This window comes from Peromyscus eremicus, chromosome 6 (assembly GCF_949786415.1).
Source record: "Peromyscus eremicus chromosome 6, PerEre_H2_v1, whole genome shotgun sequence".
Taxonomy (NCBI): domain Eukaryota; kingdom Metazoa; phylum Chordata; class Mammalia; order Rodentia; family Cricetidae; genus Peromyscus; species Peromyscus eremicus.
The window spans coordinates 60,330,914-60,343,640 of record NC_081421.1 but is presented as its reverse complement, the minus strand read 5'-3'; positions in this window follow the sequence as shown (position 1 = coordinate 60,343,640).

The window sequence follows — 12,727 nt, the reverse complement described above, 5'->3', positions numbered from 1 at the left end:
TGATGGTTTGCTTCTGAACATTGTTTTAAAATACGAAAGCTTGGTGAATCGGGCATTATTTAATGTGACCTGCTGAACTTGTGACCTTTTGTATGGGTTTTTAATTCATTAAGTTGTTAGAAGGTGTTATGTTTTTTAGTGATCTGGAAAAGTAATGAGATAGGGTCTAACTGTTTATCTCTGGCCTCCAATAGATTTGACTGCTTCTGCTTTAAAGGCATGTGCTCCACCACACCCAGCAAATGAAAAGAAACCAGTAAACTCCAAGGGTGTTTTGTAGACAGAAAGTTCTCTGGTCCTGCCTTGCCCTGCAGTTCAATCTCTCCCACCCTTGCTCCCATAGCCAATTATAAAATAATCACTCAGAGGCTTAATACTAATATTAATTACGAACTGTATGGTCTATGGCCCAATCTTGGTAGTCTATGTTGGCATGTGTCTGGCGTTACTGGTCTGCTGACATCTTGTTGCTCCTTCAGTGGCGGGCTCATGTCTCTTACCCTTTTCTTCTCTTCAGTTTGAATGTACCTCATAACCTTATTCTGCCCTGCCATTGGCCAAACAGCTTTTTTATCAACCAATCAGCAACACATTCACACAGAAAGACATCCTACAGCAGTGTTTCTTTTATCTGTTTTTAAAGGCTTATGTAGGTAGGCTTTTGTAGCATGTCAGTGTTACTTCTTAGCATTTGCTGGGTTATTTGCTCTACTTGGTGGAGGACATCTCATGATAAGCTCTTGCTTTAATTTTTTGGACTTTTTTTTTTTAACATAAAAACAGGTTATAATTCAAAAGTCCAGGGTTATTTTAAACAGTAAAATATTTTCTCTGTAGAAAATAATATAAATAACATTTCCCAATAAGCCCTTTTAAGCCAAATGATAGCTGAATTATACATATACATATTTATTAGATTCTGGGGATACAGGAGAAACCTATCTGTTCAGAGAGCTGTTTTACTTAAGTTGTGTAAGTGAGTTTCCTGTTCATCTTCCCCTTCACTGTTTGATTTACGGCAGACGTGTTTCTATAGGCTAATGGATGGTTCTTAAGCCATTTGGTTTGTTGGGTCATCCTCAAGTCTTTGGTCCAAGTAGTTCTAAGTTCTCAGGCAGTGCTGATCGTCAGAGACTGCAACAGTTGGTGAGCTTCCAGACTGAATACTTGAGTTTTTAGGGTTTTGTGATGCTTAGGGAGCATCCAGATCTCAGGCCTTAAACATGCTAGGTAAGTTCTCTGCTGTTGACCACTTTTTTTTTCCCTCCAAAGACAGGGTTTTCCTGTAGCCCTGTCCTGGAACTCTAGTCCAGGCTGACCTCAAACTCTCCCTCTGCCTACCCAGTGCTGGGATTAAAGACATACGCCACTGTGGCCTGGCCATTTTTTTTTTTTTTTTTAATATATTTAGGTTTTCCCACTATGCCATTCCAGAAAATTATTGTTAGGATTCATGGGGGTCCCTTGATTTTCTGTAGACAACTCAGTTTAATTTTCATTAAGTAGGGCCCTCCCCCACTTTTAGCCTATGCCTTTGCAAGGTAAAGTGTTATCAGATTGTACCCTCTGGGCATTTTATATTTGACATCCTAAAATGGTCTTTTGTTTGCAGTATTATCAGGTGCCTTGGACATGGTAGCAAGCAAATAACTATCACAACTATTTTTCCAGCCCTAAAGTGTGAGTTGAGACAGGGTCTTGGTATATGTAGCTCAGGCAGCCTACTTACTATTTTAAAAGATTTATTATGTATACAGTGTCTGTCTGCATGAATGCCTGCATGACAGAAGAGGACATCATCTCATTATAGATGGTTGTGAGCTACCATGTGGTTGCTGGGAATGGAGCTCAGGATCTCTGGAAGAGCAGCCAGTGCACTTAACCTCTAAGCTATCTCTCCAGCCCATGAAAATTTTTTTTTTTTCCGTCTTTCGAGACAGGGTCTCTTTGTAGTTTTGGTGCCTGTCCTGGATCTCGCTCTGTAAACGGGGCTGGCCTCGAACTCGGAGATCTGCCTGGCTCTGCCTCCCGAGTGCTGGGATTAAAGGTGTATGCCACCACTGCCCGGCAAGCCTACTTAACATAATAAATCTGCTACATCTTTGAGTAATGATTTGGGTAGTACTCTAAAGGGCTCATTTGGAAAGACACAAAAGAGTTGAGAAGGGTTGGGCCAGGAGCTTGAGGTGGCTCAGCTGTTAAGAGCACTTGGTGCTCGTGGCAGAGGACTTGGGTTCAGTTCTTAGTACCCACAATGTGGCCCAACCGTCCAAAATTCAAGTTCAAGGGCATCCCACACCCTTTTCTAGGCACCAGGCATTCATGTAGTGCACATACGTGTAAATAAATGGTTTGGCCTGTTTAAATTGAGTTAAAATTTAAGCCTACCTATAGGCTATCTTGAAAGTGCCTCCATGGGGCAAATGGAAACTTACCTTGAATATCTATAGGTCTTTGATTTAATCTGTCATAGACAAATTTTTGTAATCAAGATAACAAAACTCAAACCTTGCTTTGTTTTTTTTCAGTGTACATGACAGCAGCCCTAACTAGACTAACTTGAAAGGGGTAAGTCCTAGGGAGACTCTTCAAGATGGATCATTGTAACTGAATTCCTCCATAAGGGAGAATTGAAGAATCCTCTTTTAAGAGCCAGTGTGGACATTGCCTCTAAAAACCTAGAAAAGACAAGTGACACAAAGGACAGACTCCCATAACTATCTTAAATTACACACCAAATACTTTACACACAGCACCCCAATGTATTAACAAGAACAATTAACACTAGGTAGTATTACGTGTGTTATGTATGTGTTACGATGCCTTCTGGCCTTGATTTGGCTACAATGCTTCAAGTGAAGAGTGATCATAGTTGTGGTTGATGACTGCAGTTACTTAGTTATGTGAAGCTAGTTCCTCAGTAATCACTTCTCAGGAAGTTCTCAGCCATATTATCTTGAATTATTAAATATGTCCATGTACTTTGTGTCCAATTTTTTTTCTTAAATTTCTTATGTGTACCTGAGTGAATGTATGTTCCACTTGTGTACAGGGGCCTGCAGAGGTCAGAAGAGGCATCAGATCCCCTGGAACTGGAGCTATCGACAGTTGTGAACTGCCATGTGGGTGCAGGAACCGAACCCAGGTCCTCTGGAAGAGCAGCTAGCGTTCTTGTATAAACTTGAGCCAACTCTCCAGCCCCTATTTTGAGATAGTCTGTGTACCCTTGGGGTGATCTTAACTCCTGATCCTCCTGCTTCCACCCACTAGTGCTGGGATTATGGGAATGAGCTACCAAAATTGGCCTGAAAGTCACTTGTGAGATAGAAGTTTCTAGGCTCTTTGAGCGTCTTATATGTTTTATCGCTAGTGCTTAGTGGCTTTTGACTTAGATGTGAGCAATACAGTCTGTTCTAGAACCATGGTTTGGATTTTGATCTTTCCCTGGCTGCTTTCGTGTGGTATGGTGATGTTCTGCAGGGGGAGCAACCCTGCACTGTAGTGTGCTGTGTTGCTAGCACTTTTTGCACATGCATATTCAATGAACTACCTGGTCCATTCAGTACTTACAAATTGGGTTCTGTCCATTGATTTCATGCAACTGTGAACCTAATTCCAAGTGTCCCAACTGTTTAGGTAGACAGGGCCAAGTGTGTCAATGTATTCAACAATGAGGATATGTTGTTGGTATATAACCTCATAATAAATGGAGAAGCATCTGTATATAGTTTTAAGTCTTTGGGGGTAGTAGAGATTTCCCAGGTCACTCTTAGTAGCATTGGCTATTGTTTTGTGAGAGTTTGACTATGATGGTCTGGGAGCCTGTTATTACAGCCTCTAGTCCTTTTCTGGCGTTTTATCCTGTGTTACCTTTTTAAATAGGATCTTACCATGTGGCCCAAGTTGGCCTTGAACTCAAGATGCTCCTGCCTCAACCTCCAAGTAGCTTGGACTGTATATGCCTATATGCCCGTGGTGCTGCATCAACTTTTCATTGCTAAAAGTGATGATGTGTACATGCTTGGGCACTAAAACACTCAGTGTTCCACTGTGGAGGCTCTCATTTTTAGGGCATTATTGGGAAAGTTGGTTTTTGGAGGGGATGTGGGAGAGCAAGACATGTTTTTTACTTTTTTTTTTTTTCTTTTACATGTATATGGTTTGCATGTGTCTACAGGTCAGGCCAGAGACATCTGATCCCCTGGAGCTGGAGTCAACAGGCAGTTGTGAACTATGGGTGCTGGAAACTCAACTCCAATCCAGTACAAAAGCCTTATGCTGAGCCATTGCTCCAGTCCCATAAGACGGGTTTACCATGTAACCCAGGCCAGCCTCTAACTTACCCTCTTGTCTTATCCTTATGAATTGTTGGAATTACAGATAAGTGCTACCATGCTCAAAAAATTTTAATGGAACAAACTACTGTTATGGGGTAGAATTTACTCACAAGTGTTCCTAGAACTTAATCGTGTTTAAAGGTTTTACTACATGAAAGATGCCTTGTTTGACAAACAAGACTTGGTAGTCTTACATCGCCATCTGTAGAGGTATTGCATACAGACCTCCAGTAAAGTTCCTTGGTCTGTTCAGCACTTTCATTCTTTGTGCATGAGACTTGAAAGTAAAAAAGTTGGATGTGTGGAAAAGCAGCAGCCTTGGCTTCATGTTGGTTTTGTATAAAGGGATGTCAGCTTTCTATAACCGAACAGTACCTCAGGTTTGTCAGTGGAAAAGAGGAGTGGTTTATCTGGGCTCAGATTTATTTGGAGGTTTCAGTCCAGGACCAACTGGCCCCATTGCATTGGGCCTGTAGTGACATGGTAGGTACATCACGGCAAACGTGGCAGAGGAGGCCCATTTACCTTGTGACAATGCATAGAAGAGACCAGATCACAGTCATAAAGAGCATATCTGTATTTTTGACCAGAGAGTTCACTAGGTAGGGACTGCCCTGTACAGTGTAGGATATTTAGCAGGGTCACTGGTCTCATCACCAGATAGATGCCAATAACACCTTAGTTGTGAGAGAAATGTTAGGCATTGTCAGGTATCCTGAAGGGCAGAACTTCCAGTTGGCATGCTATCCTTAGTCCCACAGTCACCCAAATTAAAGGCATCACACCCGGTTTGCTGGTGGACTACTGTGCTGTGCCCTCTGCTGTTACCAACAACGTCCAAACCTGAATATACACACAAAAACCAACACAATCTTGATTCAACCTGGCCAGTGCGCTTTTCATGTGAGTGGCCTTGGGTAGTTTATATGGCTCTGTAAGTTACAACTCCTTGTGGTTATCTGCAAACTCAGGTTTACTCCTGCAGGGACGTAACTCCAACATGTCTGTCTGGATTCGAGTGTGTACCTGAGGTCAGTGCTGCAGGGGGCTTCAGCTGGGCCTTTGAGGAGTTTTGCTGATTGACGGTAACCTTAATGAAATATCTGAGTGGATCTGACTCTAGTCTCTGTTGGTTAAAGTAACTGTAGCCCTCAGAATAGCATAAAAGGTAAGTCAAGGTTAGTGTGTCAAACATGAGTGACAGGCAATCTGCCACAAATCCTATGTGTGTCTACATACATATTCTAGTACATACACTGCCAAAAATATAACCCATTGGCTGCTCTTGACCTGTGCCATGTCATATTTACATTTACATTCTGTGAATCCTGAGGTTTGATAAGATAATGTCTCCTTCAGAAAAAGTAGGCTTGGTACCAAAGTGAACATCTTAAAATGTTGTCCTGTACAATAACCTGTTAGAATATGGGCCCTCAGGATTTGGGGCATGGGAAGCAAAGGAACACAAAATCAGCCAATACTGCTGTAAAGTCCTCAGTTTCTGATCCAGTAGCCTCGTGTCTTCTGCCAGGATTTATGAAACTGCAGCAAGCCCACATGTATAAAACACAAAGCACCTTGGAGCATGCCTTTAATTCCAGGCAGAGGCAGGCGGATCTCTGTGAGTTTGAGACCAGCCTGGTCTACAGAGTAGGTTCCTGATTCTGAAGCAAATTTGACTTCTGGAGTAAATACCAGGGTTGGAGAGATGGCACAGTGGTTAAGGGCACTGGCTGCTCTTCCAGAGGACCATGGTCGATTACTAGCACCCACAGGGTAGCTCAGTTATCAATAATTCTGCTTCAGGAGATACAACGCCCCTGGGGACCAGGTGTGCTTGTGATGCACATACATATTTTAAAAAGTATTTCAGCATGCATCTGTTGGTCAGCTTTCTGTCATGGTGTTTTTGGTTGCTTGGTACCACTGCCTTTGTGCCTGAGTGACAGTATAACATTTTAGGTGGGTGTGGCAGAGGAGGCTACTTACTACATGGCAGCGAGGATGCAAAAAGAGAAGGTATCAGTTTCCAATATCTACCAGGTCTCTGTCTCCCAAGCAATGTAGAAATAAGAGTATGTACCACCACGCTTGGCCTTGATCTATTTTTTTTTTTTTAATTTTGATTTTGAGAGACATGATTTCTCTGTGTAGCCCCTGGCTGTCTTGGTACTTGCTCTGTAGATCAGGCTGGCCTTGACCTCACAGAGATCTGCTTGGCTCTGCCTCCCCATTGCTGGGATTAAAGGTGTGCATCACCACGCCTAGCCTAATTATTATTTGTTGTTTTTTGTTTTTGTTTTGTTTTGTTTTTCGAGACAGGGTTTCTCTGTGTAGTTTTGGTGCTTGTCCTGGATCTCACTCTGTAGACCAGGTTGGCCTGGAACTCACAGAGATCTGCCTGGCTCTGCCTCCCGAGTGCTGGGATGAAAGATGTGTGCCACCACCACCCAGCACCTAATTATTCTTTTAAAAAAATAGGTCTCACTACATGTTGCTTAGGTTAGTTTTAGGCACTGGGCTGAAGTGATATCCTGCCAAAGCCTCTCGAGTTCCTGGGCCTTCAAGTACACACCACTGCTTTGATTTTTATCTTACTTCTAGGTATTTGTCTAAAAGAAATGGAATGTTATGTCCACACAACACATAGTTTTAAGTTTCTGGTGGTTTGGATGAGAATGGCTTCCTTAAGCTCTGAGTTTGAATTCTTGGTCCCCAGTTAGTCGAACTGTTTTGGAAGTATCAAGTATGACCTTGGAGGTGTGCTACTGGGGTCAGGCTTTGAGGTCTCAAAAGCTCAGGCCAGGCCTGGAGTCTCTCCCTCTGCCTGCTGCCAGCAGATCAGGATGTAAAGCTCCCAGCTCTCCACTTATGGCCACTGTCTCGGCTATGATGGCCATGGACTGACCCTCTAAAACAGTAAACAAGTCCACAGTTAAATGCTTCCTTCTATAGGTTGTCTTGGTCATGGTGTCTCTTCACAGCAACAGAACAATAACTATGACAAGGTTGATATCAATTTTATTCAGCGTACTAACAGCCTAATATAGTGGGTGAACAGACTGTGGTATTTATATAATTAAATAGTAATAAGAGAATTGATTTACCATGGATACATCAAGCAAAAGAAGCCAAAGTAAAGAGTAGGTACTATGATCTTATGAATTCAAAAATTAATCTGTGGTATAGATCAGAACAGTGGCTGCTGGGCCGGTGGGGGGTGTTGGGAAGGGGTACAGTGACTGACTGGAAGGGAGTGTGAAGGAACTTTGGAGACAAATGTTTTATATATTGACTATATGGTGTCAAAATTCATAGAATTATTTACTTGGTATCCATGCATTTTATGTAAATTATGACTCAATTTAAAAACTGGTGTAGCCAACCAGGCCATTGATTGGTTGTATTTTGCTGGACTCTCATGTCTGCTTCTCCCACTCATGCTTTCCACACTGAACTTACCCTTTCACACCTATTTGGAACTGGAACCAAGCCTAAAGACACTATTTTACAGCCGGGCGGTGGTGGCACACGCCTTTAATCCCAGCACTTGGGAGGCAGAGGCATGTGGATCTCTGTGAGTTCAAGGCCAGCCTGGTCTACAAAGTGAGTTCCAGGAAAGGCGTAAAGCTACACAGAGAAACCCTGTCTTGAAAACAACAACAACAACAAAAAAACCAACAACAAAAGACACGATTTTACCCCCTCTGTCATGGGGTTCTTGGCTTCCATGGTAATCAGGGTCAGGGCCTGGGTACATCTTATAGGAGTCATGGGCTGGATCTAAAGATGCTGTTCTGCATCCCAGAGGTCAGAATCAGCATCATTAGTCGCCGGACAACAGTGATTCTTAGCTGCAGGGTTCTGCTCTGCAGTTGTGCTGGGAATGTGGTCCTGAATCTCTTCCTGCCTGAGGTACTCAGTTTCCATAAGGTCTCACCCTTCCCTTGTTCTCACAGCATTTTCGGTATCCATCCCCCAGAACATGATCCTGAGTGGTCTACCCGTCCGGCAGGAACAGTCAACAACAGGATAGTCAGACCACTCACATTGCAGGGGCTCAGCACTTTTATTTTTGCTGTTTGTTTGGTTTGTGGTTTTTAATTTTTGTTTTGTTTTGTCCCCCCGACTGGGTTTCTCTGTGTAACTGTCCTGGCTGTCCTGGAAATCTCTATAGACCAGTCTAGCCTTGAACTCACTGAGATATGCCTGCCTCTCAAGTGCTGGGATTACGGGTGTGCACTACCACTGCCCTGCTCACTGACTGAGGCCTTTGAGAAGCAATGGTCTTCAGCTGTTGGCCACGTGGGGGCCTGGAAAATAATGTGGTTGGCTGCAGTGGTCTTTGAGTCAGGACTCTTTTTTTTTTTTTTTTTTTGGTTTTTCGAGACAGGGTTTCTCTGTGTAGCTTTGCGCCTTTCCTGGAACTCGCTTTGGAGACCAGAACTCACAGAGATTCGCCTGGCTCTGCCTCCCGAGTGCTGGGATTAAAGGCGTGCGCCACCACCGCCCGGCTTTGAGTCAGGACTCTTAATAAAGTACTTCTGCATGATTGGAGGAATAAATGTAGATGAATATATTTTGTTTTTGAGATGGTCTCATGTAGCCCAGGCTGGCTGTGAATTAACTATGTATCAAAGGATAGCCTTGAACTCCTTATCCTCCTGCCTCTACCTACCAAGTGTTAGGATTATAGGGTGTCCGACTGTGCCTGATTTTTATTAAATATGAGTTTTTATTATATTGCCCAGATTGGCATCAGATTCAAGTTTGAGTTTAAACCCCCTTGGGCTGAAGTGACCTTGCCATCCCAGCTCAACGAGGAGCTGAGAACAGGCGTTTTCATCATGTCTAGCTTGTTTTCTTTCTTGAGACAGTTTCTCTGTGTAACAGCCCAGGCTATCCTGGAACTCCCTTTGTAGACCAGGCTGGCCTCTAACTCACCTGCCTCTGCCTCTGAGTGCTGGGACTAAAGGTTTGTGCCACCACACCTGGCTTTTTGTTTTTTCATTTCTTTTCTTTTTCTTTCTTTCTTTCTTTCTTTCTTTCTTTCTTTCTTTCTTTCTTTCTTTCTTTCTTTTGTTTTTTTTTTTTAAGACAGGGTTTCTCTGTGTAGTTTCGGTGCCTGTCCTGGATCTCGCTCTGTAGACCACAGACCTGGTTCTGCCTCCCAAGTGCTGGGATTAAAGGCGTGCACCACCACCACCACCATCACCACCCAGCTCACTTGTTTTCTTTAAAAAATAAGTTAAATATATAAAGAAAGAATAAATATAGGATGGTAATTTAGATTGTTGGTCAGCCAGATGTGGCAAACGACTAATTCTAGCCCTTGAGAGGCTCAAGCAGGGTGATCACGAGTTAGTTCTGCCTGGGCTACATAGGCAGACCCTGTCGCAAACAACAAAAAGATTGCTGCTGGTTAGTTTTTGAAAAGAAGACAACCAACAGTTAATGTTTTCTGAATTATGAATTTGAATCATTCTGAAAAGATTGTCGGTGAATTATTACTTGTAGTAGATAAAGATTATCCCTACTGTATATACAATTAAGGTTTTGTTATTTTGTCTTTTTTTTTTTTTTTTTTTTTTCAGCGCTGAGGACCAAACCCAGGGCCTTGCACTTGCTACGCAAGCGTTCTACCACTGAGCTAAACCCCCAACCCCATAGGATTTGTTTCGAATCATCCAGAATGTTCCCCAGACTCATCTTGGATTACTTTTATCTGACACATAGTTTGGAGATGGCTTGTTGTTACACAGCCTTACGAACACTACAGACCTGAAGTGTAAGCAGTCATAGAGAAAGGAACTATCCATTAGTGGACGAGCTCAAGCTTGAGTTTGTAGGTAACGTTGGTATACAGTGTCTACATACAACAGAGACTGACAGGACTTCTTCCCCACAAACTGTCCTCCTAGACAGTCTCATATAGCCCAGGCTCACTTTGAATTCACTGAGTAACCAAGCAGTCTTGAAATTCTGATCTGCCTGCCTCTACCTCCCAAATGCTGGGGTCACATGCATGTGTGACCAGCTTAGCTTATACTTTTCTTTCTACTTGAAAGAACATTTCAGGGGCTGGAGAAATGGCCCAGTGGTTAAGAGTACTGGTTGATCTTGTAGAGGACCTGAGTTCAATTCTCAGCACCCACACGGTGGCTCAAAACCATCTGTAACTCCAGTTCCGAGGGAGCCAACACTTTGACTTGCATAGGCAAATGGTACACACACACACACACACACAACATTCACATCACATAAATTGTAAAAATTTCAGAGTTTTAATTTGTTTTGTGCAACCAATCCCTTCCCCTCCTCTCCTTCTCCTTCCCTCCTTGTTTTCCAAGACTCTCCTGCATCAGTCTCCCTGTACTGGGATTATAGGAATACCCGTGGGCTTCTTTTTAATGAGTTGTATGAGTGGTTGTAAACTTTTACAGGCTAAGAAAATATCAAAAACATTTTAAAGGCTTATTTTTTTATTCATATCTTTGTGTCTGTGTGAATGAAAGCCACCTGGATGCAGGTGCCCTTGAAGTCTGGAAAAGGATTTCAAGTCCTCTAGCTGAAGCTGCAGGCAGTTGGGAGCTGCCTGTCATGGATGCTGGGTTGTCTGGAAGAGCAGGATGTGCTCTTATCTGCTAAGCCATCATCTCTCCAGCCCCATAAACGACTTTAACAGCTGAAGAGAAACACATCATTTCAGCATAATACACGGAAAAGACACTGGACTGGTCAGCAGCGGAACTAGGCTACACTTAGGGCTCTGCCAGTGGCCAAGTCCTTTAACCTCCTTGTTGGGCTCTGTGGTAGAAGAAGAGCCTTGTAATGAAAGGAGAGGCCCCTAGATGGTGGTAGTGTTCTGAGTGAGGCTCTGGATTTTGTTTCTCCCACACAGTGAAGTAAAAAGGAAGAAAATGATTTCCCATTAGTTCTGAAAATCAGCTTATGAATTCATTCAGTGACATTCGAGATGGCATTGAATCATGTCTTGTGGCCTATGTGCATCTGATATTAATTAAAAGAAACCATTAGTGTTCACACCAAAGTGAAAACAATCCCTTGTACCTGACCCACATGTCCACTGCTGTTTTCTCAGGGTTATGTACTCAGATTGAAGAAACTGAATACCAACAGCGATTTTTTAGGGACACTGCCTTATAGTCTACAAAATGTCAGTTCTAATGATACATTTTGATAAATACACTAATATTCTCTCTTCTGAATGTTACTGATTTCCAAGAGCAATGAAAGAAATTACATTCTTACTGCAGCAAGGTATACAAGGACGTCTAAGGAAACACCTCGTCTTTTAGGGTTCAAAGGATAATATACTGGGTTGGGGGAATGTAGCTCAGTAGTAGAGTGCTTGCCTAGTATGCACAAGGACTAGGTTCAATCCCCCATGCTGCAAAGAAAAAAGCAAAAACAAAGGATAATGTATTAAAAATGGCCTCTTCAATTTTAACCTAATACAAAAATGGAGTATTTAGGGGTTTGTATGATGTGTGGTTTGGGTGTGAAGGTCCCCAGAAGGCTCACGTGTTGAAGGTTTTGCTCTCTATGTAGAGGCACTACTTAGGTGTGATCAGGTCCTGACGAATGAACTAATCCTTGATAGATGGAATCCACTGATGAGTGCACAGCTGAGTGGGATATTAGGCGGTGGAGGAAGGCTACTGGGGATGTTTCTTTGAAGAGCATGTCTTCCGCCTCGTCCTTTCTTTTCTCTCCTCCTCTTCCCTACTTCCCCCCACCCCACCCCCCTTTCCTGCTTTTTCTTTCATGGATTGTATATGGTGAAAAGCTCCCCTCCATGATGTTCTGGCATGTCTCCAGTCCACGGTGATGGAGCCAGATGGCCTTGTACTGAAAACTCCGAAACCAGACCAAAACAAATATTTTCTCCTTTAGGTTGTTTATAATCAGGCATTTTGTCACAGCTATGTGAAGCTGACTGACAAAGATGAACAATATCAAGCTGTCAACCAAAATTTGGAAACAAACTCAACAATCAGTCCCATTGCTTTCTTATAAAATTTCCTCGGCATTCAATTATTTTTTTCTTGGAACATTGTTGATATTTGCCTTGACTTCAATCAATACATATAATAAGAAAGTACCTATGGAAACCCCACAGCTACATTTTGCTTTCTATTAGTTGAGAGAGAAATAAATACCAAGCAAAACAGAACATGGTATAGTGAAATGACAAAAAACCGAATTTGTTTCAATGTATATTTCTGTCAACAAAGAGGAAAGGTACTGAGTAGACACAAGATAGTGCTGTTGCCTGTGAAAGCCGTCCATCTGTCTGTCCAGCAAACCTGCCTAGCAAAGAGCCACCTCACCCACCTGTGCAAAGGACTGGAGATACAAGGATAAGG